Source organism: Lolium perenne, chromosome 4 (assembly GCF_019359855.2).
Source record: "Lolium perenne isolate Kyuss_39 chromosome 4, Kyuss_2.0, whole genome shotgun sequence".
Taxonomy (NCBI): Eukaryota; Viridiplantae; Streptophyta; class Magnoliopsida; order Poales; family Poaceae; genus Lolium; species Lolium perenne.
Window position 1 is genome coordinate 122,950,068 of NC_067247.2, and position 7,992 is coordinate 122,958,059.

The 7,992-nt window shown below is 41.3% G+C and overlaps 2 long non-coding RNA genes across 5 annotated transcripts; both read right to left on the reverse strand.

The window, feature by feature from the left end:
* Window positions 1–229: 229 nt before the first annotated feature.
* LOC127293795 (uncharacterized) lies at window positions 230–2,229 on the reverse strand. Of its 4 annotated transcripts, none has more exons than XR_007846134.1 (4): window positions 2,204–2,229; window positions 1,543–1,685; window positions 1,324–1,414; window positions 230–830 (listed from the first exon to the last, which is right to left on the reverse strand). It is a non-coding gene; the product is annotated as an uncharacterized lncRNA (long non-coding RNA). The 4 variants fall into 4 exon arrangements; XR_007846137.1 differs by having other exon boundaries at window positions 945–1,414; XR_007846133.1 differs by having other exon boundaries at window positions 230–1,414.
* A 1,693-nt stretch (window positions 2,230–3,922) lies between these two features.
* On the reverse strand, window positions 3,923–7,777 carry LOC127293796 (uncharacterized). The gene is made up of 3 exons (XR_007846139.2): window positions 6,761–7,777; window positions 5,331–5,445; window positions 3,923–4,303 (listed from the first exon to the last, which is right to left on the reverse strand). It is a non-coding gene; the product is annotated as an uncharacterized lncRNA (long non-coding RNA).
* Window positions 7,778–7,992: the final 215 nt, after the last annotated feature.

The following is a 7,992-nucleotide window of genomic DNA, read 5'->3' on the forward strand; positions in this document are numbered from 1 at the left end:
CACATCCAGGATAGTGGTAATCCTACTGGTGTGTTTGGATGCAGTCAGTCAAGACGTGCATGCCATTCTCACTCATTTGCTTCACTTCTAATGGATGGCTTCTGTTGTTGCAGATGATACAGAGATAATCCCATCTCATTTGGGGACGCCACCAGCTCCAGGCTTAGCCAACTGCGAACCACCACTACCACTACCAGCAACAACAACGATAGTTAACCGCTATCGGTGATGTTGTAGTTAGCTATCTAAGACTGAGTTTGAGTTAGCTTGCACTTGTAAAATTTAATGTCAAATGGATCCATAGCACATTGACCAATCCTTTGTCAGAATACTTTGCAAACAAGAAATGTGGTGCGAGAGAGGTAATTCTTAGAGTTACTTTTAGCATCTTCCGGCATCATTGTTCACAAAATATCCCTAGACATAACAGACTCTAGGCATGTGATTTTGCTAATGAAAATTAATTTGTAAGCTCATCAGGAATCATTTATAAGAAATAATAGCTTGTCCACCTATACTATAACCATATGACATGACAACACATTAAAGATGATTTCATTCCGGTGCATGTCCTTTAACAAAAGTGGATTAGTACAGCTTAATAAACAATTAAATGAACAACAATATGCAACATGGTATCACCTATGTTTCCTCGTAGACTTACCTTGGTGTGAGTCCCTAAGCTAGCACACTGGATATAAGAGCTGGAAGGAGACCAAAATTTTACATACACATCATTTCAGTTACTGTTTCAAGTACCTAATTGAAATGCACACACTCACCAAAATCTGCAAGTTGACATTATGTGTTACTCGTATTATGGTGCTCATCTGCAAGAAGACATCAACATGTACTGTACCATCAGAAGTATTAAAGCAAAGGGCCACAACACTAAGCACAAAAATCATTGGTTTCATGCAACAATGGCACAAGCATTCTTTTACCTCAATTGCACTCCACCTGAAGAAGAGGATCAGAATCATTAGGGTTCATACTCTACTGCATGATGAGTTTGTTCAGTGATCATACAGAGAGGTCTAGAGAGAGCTGGATATTCTTGCAACCCTAAACATTGTTTTGGTTATAGCTACTGTTTTCTACTATGTTTATGTCCACCAGAAATGCACTACAGAAAGGATGACTTCTTCATTGCGAAAAGTTCAGTAGTTGGAAATGTAGTGACTTGAGCAATAGCAGCATAACGGGCAAGACCCCATGACACTTCAACAATTCACATGGAGAAGACAGATACATCATCGCAGGCTTAGAAAGGGAAAGTCATTCTCATGAGTCAGAAAATGCACAATGAGGGTATAAACTGACCACTTTGCAAAACGTGCCCCCTGCTTGTAGTACTCGGCACATCTTGAAGCCAATCCATCCAGACCTTGGCACTGACATTCATTGTTGGATCCTGGCAACAGAACCAAACTGTTTGGGCAAGACAACAGAAATCAATTAAATCAAATTAGAATGGTGAAACTGACTTGCTAACTAAAACAACACAAGGAATCTAAGATCTTCAGATCATTGAATGCACACCTTGTCAACCTTGATACCGGGCATGATATTCTGGTCCTTGAAGCAGTCAACAAATGTCTTGCCATCCGTAGTTGACTCGTAAAGAGTCCTCAAACATAATAGCATCAGAATTATACTCCAAGACCAGCAGTGGTCAGCAGAAGCTGCATGTAAGCCTGGCAGTTAATTCATATGATGTCCAAACCAATGGATGCTAGTCTCTTTCCGCATGTTGCATTTGACTCATCAAATGATGTGTAAACAAGCAACAATCAGACAGAAGACAAGGACAGAAGCTACAAACAGTACAGCAAAGAGATAAACATTAAAACAATTTAAAGCAGTTTCATGTTTAAAGATGAAACACCATGTTTCATGTCATTGCAGAGATTGACATTAAAGATGATTAACATTAAAACCACCACAACAGCTTAGAATACACATATCAGAAGTTAATTTGATGTAACTCGGGTTGCCTTTTGTAAACCACTTCCTGGTTTACCTTTAGCTTCTTTTTCCTTTTACAGTAAACGGTGCATAAATCAAGATGGTTTACAAAGTCTTTACACACTATATCCAGTGATGAAACATGAGACGTGCTCTAACCGGATGTATTAGCAACAACACAAGCACAGCAACCAAATTCACAGACATCAGATAGCACAATAGATATTACTCTTACTTTGAAAAAAGCTTGCAGACAGCAGAACCTCCAGCCTGGAGACGTTCCAGAACCTCCAGCGGAGGTTCTCTAGACGGTTGCTCCGCTCCTGGCTGTTTCGCGTCGCCACCACCTGCAATTAATCAACCCATCGTCATGAGCGACTGAGAACCAGAGCACCTACGATTAAGCTAGAACGAGCGGCCATGGTCGATTGCTTAATTGCTACCTTTGTCCATGTCTTGTGGAGGGCCTTCTCGTAGATGCTCCTGGCCACCTCGTCGGGTTGTATGCCGTGCTAGACTCCTCGGTCGCGCGGGCTAGTGCCAGCAACTTTGCCGACCTCCTTCTCCTTCGCCTTCCCAGCAAAGGAAAGACGGGTCAAGCCCCACAGTCTACGGATCGAGCACCGCCCCTCAGAGATCTTGGATCACCTACGAAAAAGTCTAACATTGAAGCTGGAGATTGAGCGAGGCAGCGTGGCGGAGACAGACGGGGGCGTAGCTGCGGGAACAGAAGTGGTCCAGAGCCGTGGAGTCGGGATCCAGGGTAGGCGCTATTCTGCTGAGCTACAGGGGACGTGCGACCTGTGGGGATGGGGATTGCAGGTCGGGACAAGGTGGCGACGGGCAGCGCCATACAATGGCAGTAACATACGCGATCGAGAGAGAGGTGTGGGGATCTGGAGAGAAGAAGTCCTATGCGAGGCGGCGTGTAGGAGACAGGAGGTGCGGGATGGTGGGGTGGAGGGAAGGAAAACCCGGCGTTGCGGGTTGGGCCATACGGATCCGGACGAACCTCGCAAGATCTTGGTGGCCGTGTCGCGGATGACGGTGACCTCGTTGACGATGGTGATGTCACAGAACATGGCGGCCTGCTCGACCTCGGTCATGAGTTTGGGCACCTAGCCGATGAAGAGCTTGATGGCGCTCTCCTCCAATGCCGCCCCGTCTTCACCGGGGGCAGCGCCACCTCCCGCGGCCGCGACAGGCTCCTGCTCCTCCTGACGCCAGTGTCCTCCTCCATTGGACCCGGCGCCACGTGGGTGGCTGGCGAGAGCTGGCTGGCTGGCTTAGGGTTTGCGTGGGCGGCGCGGCGGCGTGGTCTGGTCGCGTGGGCGCGGTGGGGATTCGACCAGAGGGGGCTTTTCGGGGAAAAAAAACTGACATCATCGCATTCGTGCGTATTATGTGATTTGTTGGGCTCGGCCCATTTGCGCGCGAGTAACGCTGGACGAAGCGACGACCAAACGTTTGACGTATTTGATGGCAGAATAAGGAACCGCTTTAGTCTTTTTAAGTAGTAGAGATATCGTCGGAGGTGGCTAAGGTTTACCCAGTCTTCTTTGGCATGCATGCATGCACGTTGCTTCCCAAATTTTGCTTGTCAATTTACCAATTTGCGTAAGAAAGATGACCTTCACACAATCACCTCGTCCAGCTTGACAAGATATGAAGATAAGAGTCCGATCACGAGAACCCAAACAACAACCAGTACTCCCAAGGTCTCCAGTACTCCTAGGCATCACTGGTGTCGAATTCAGCAAGCAAGCATAGCAGGCCATGCGTGTGCCGCATCGATCCGTCACACGTTCATCACTATATATACTAGATTTAAATGTGCGCCTTGGCGCACGACCCCGTAAAATTTGCACCGATTTACAATTTGTATAAGAATGATGAAAATCGGGTGAAAAATGAAAATACGATTTTTAGATTTTACAAAACAAAGTCGGTAGGATGAAATCAATGAAGAAAAGAGGAAGTAGAGCAATATTTTGGGGCTTGCCATGGCTCGCGGCTCCGGTAAATAGTTTGTAAAGTACTATATTAAGCATCTATAGATATCGACGGTAATAAAACATCAAATGGAAAAAAAACTATTCGATAGCTAAAAACACTATGTAAACTGTCATTAGTACCACATGTCAAAGGTTGTTGGTTGTATAGTCGGACTTCTCCATCGGAATGATGTTTATGACATGTTGTCGGAGAGAATGTCACCGGCACTTCTCTATTCGCCCTTGGTGGGTATGGTGTTGTGAATGACTTTGGAAACTGCAGTGAATGCCGCCTTGATCATGACCCTGGATGGAATCTCACCGACATCCATAGCTTAAACCTGGTAAGAAAGGATCATAGATCATATTAGCTAAGGGTAAAAGTTTGTGAATCAGGAGCCCGACTTTGGCATGGGTTCCCCATCTTTGGTAAGCGATTTGGCAATCGCTATATTAAGTGTGCATAAAAATATAAAACTAACTAAGCTATAAATGAAGAACACACATGATTTAGTCATTCCAAAATGAAATATAGAAACAACTGGTATCGATCCTTGGATTCAATTCTTAAATGGTAATTAGAAAACGAAATGTAAATGAAAATGGTACACTCTTATATTACAGATAGACATGTAGCAATGTGTTTTTGGCTGTGTTTCTAAAACTATTAATTTCTCCTATGCATTGTGTGTAGCGATGGAACAAATAGAACTCAACTTAGTAAAAAAATGATGGGTCTAGCTCACTTCTAAAAACAGAGGTATGCAAGCCACAACTTTTCCCTGTTCATTTGCCTTTGGAGACATCCTGAGATTTACAGTTTGTATAACAATGATGAAAATCAGGTGGCAAAATGTTAATATGGTTCTTTGGTTTTACATTTTTTATTTTGATCAGGTCACAACGATTTACAATTTTGCGATCCCGTATTTCACACTGTTTATCATTTTGTAATAAGCTGAGAAACATGGTAGGTTAGCATTTATACAAATCAGTGATAAAAAGGTATTTCAAAATCTTCCTATTATTCTTGGTTCTTTTCATTGGAGTTTTCGAGAAGGTTTTCTTCCATTTGAGTAATACTGTAGTATTCACACTTATTGTGTCTACATTAAGATTTGGTAAGAAGAATGTTAGGATAGTTTCCATGTAAAAAAATTCAGTAAGAACCTAAGTGATCACGCCGTGACATCAATAATTTATATGGAATATAAGACACTATTTATATAGCAAGCAATATTGACTTGTGCATAGAATTATCTACATAAATTCCTCGTCAATATAGAGTACAATTATCTGCATCTCAAAAAAAAAAAAAATTCAGTATGGAAACATGCACCAAATATAGTGCTTTTTTGTACAACTTACACGATTTGGCACACGGCCCCGTGAAATTCGCACCACCTCCTCATGGAAAAGGATGTCTTAAGCTTTGTTAAGAAGACCAAAATAAGCCACAGGTAAGCCTACATTTCCAACGTCACTATGACAAAAAACATCATTATAAGGCAGCGTTGATGCTATCACAATAAGCTTAAGCACAAGGCCCTGGCACAGAGCTGAAGGATAATCTGGACCATCTAGCTTCGTCCATCTAGTTTGGTGCAGCGAAAATAGACCCTGAAAACAGAGGACCAAAAACAACATCAATTCACTCGGTACACATACACATTGAAAGCATGCGAACATAAATGATCATACTTGTTTCAGGGAACTGTAGATTGTAGGTAATCTCTCTAGAGGTGGTCAAGGAATGAACTAACATGATGCAAGAAAGTTGTCATGTGAGATCATCAGAAAACTGAAAGAGCAGTACATGTAACATACATAAATATTTCAGGTGACCAATAGTCTGATTCTATGAAATAGGTTGTCACAAAACTAAAAAAGCAAGGCACACATGCTCTTTCATCCAAACACCAAAAATATTTTATGGCACATACTGAGGAGATTAAAACTCACACTTCGGACTAACAGATACCTATTTTACAGAAACAGAAACTCGATTATGTACTATGTGAAAATGAGCAAATTAAACTTCACCTGCAATTGAGAGGCATTACATTTCAGAAACTCTAACTAACTTATGTGATATGGTATTTTCACCTATTTGAGGTGCTTGTGCTCATTGTCCGTCTTGTAGCGTCCCTGTCACTCTACCCACTACGCACTATCGAGGTGAGTCTCCTAGCTGTAGGCCAACTTTGATACTGCCTTTTGGCCTATTCAGTCTGTACACACCATCCAACTGATCAGAGCTCATCTCTGCTCAGGTAGCTAACAATCTAGCTCTAATGGACATGTTTACTGTGTACAATGTTGTATAAATAAGCACGAGTGATGTGCCCTAAAATCAAATTAAAGAAAAATACAAAAAAAGATCTAACGTGCTCGAGAGATCAGAACGGCGGACACGCGAAAGAACACAACCAAGAATCATTCGGTTGATTATAGTAATTCAAATTGCAGCGATCCTTTAGGTAAGCAAAAATGTTGATTTTTCAAGTGGAACAGTGCCAAAAAAGAGAGATAGCATCATAGCATCTGTGTTCTGTCAGACTGAACTCCTCTTATTTTTTGTGACATCATACCATAATTACTGTTGACCTACAGACATACCAAAAAATGCATTCATCTTTTTGATGGACACGATCAGAAGTACATATATAAACCATTAATCTTTTCCTTGAAGATAATCTAATGTACTGTATTCATGTTATTAGTAAAAAAAATTACGTAGATGAACTGGAGCTTCAGGGATGGGCGCATAGGGCTAGTGAATGGGCACATAGACTCACAGGTGTAACTCATATAGCTATCTGAGAGACTCGGCAAGCACAACGCGAAGAAAGAACCTCAATACCAAACAGCAGCGCAACCTGCAAAACAAACGCTAGTCAACAGTTTGTAAACAACAAATGTAAGCACGAATAGATTGTCTGAGCCAATTACAGCAAACAACAACGATTTTACACCAAATTCGGTTCCATGGATTCCGTTGAAGCCAATAAATGGAAAACGAAAATAACATCAGGAATTCCAATAGATAATAGAACCCATGACAGAAATCGGGTGAAAAAAATGCTTGGTAATCATGTAGAAGAACTGTGTAGAAATTGCTTGAGCACTATGTAGAAACCGTAGAAACAATATTGTACCATATACTCCGTGCACAGCAGAGGAGAAAACTGGAACAACCCTATAAATTGAGGGTGCACGGAAGTACCAGATCAAAGCCATTGCTGCAAGGAATCACAGACATTTGATGATCACACAGATGAGTCGAAGAATATAAAAATTAAGAAAAATAAACAAAAAACACAGGTGTATCTTATGGACTAATGCCACAGTACCATCAGAAAGGCAGGAAAAATTAGAGAAAAAATGAATATATATCTCTGCAAGGGAAAATCATATAAATGTCCACTTAGTCAAATATAATTTCGAGACTACTATTGCAAGATTAGTGGGATTTTTTCTTTGCTTTGGCTGTACCAAAATAAACCAAACACAAATAATGTAAGTTTTCGCACTGGCCAGTCAAGGGATTGTACACTTATAAATGCAGGGGATTCTATGCAGCACTGCTTAAATAGCATCCATGCCTAATTGTAACTATCATATTGTTATATACCTTATACTATACAGATCAGCTAGAAAAGGGGGAACACGATCATCAGAAACCACGACATGCAGTCAACAGGACACAAACATTTGCCTTTTGCACCGGTAAACCATTATGGACTGGATCGGCTATAACGAATGTGTGTTTCACATCACAATCATGAAATTGAAAGTGAACAAAGAAAATTTGATAGTTCTATAGGTGGTAAAATGTTATGTGGATCGGATATGTTACAATACAAACCATTGATCGGACAATCGTAGCTTGTCACATTACAGAAGCAAGGTTAAAGACCATGATCAACGGAGGATGATTCATCTATGCATGGACATTGTTTTAACAAATCATCTTGATCGGTTCAGCCAATGAACTATGATTAACCAATTTTCTTAACCCTTTCTACTA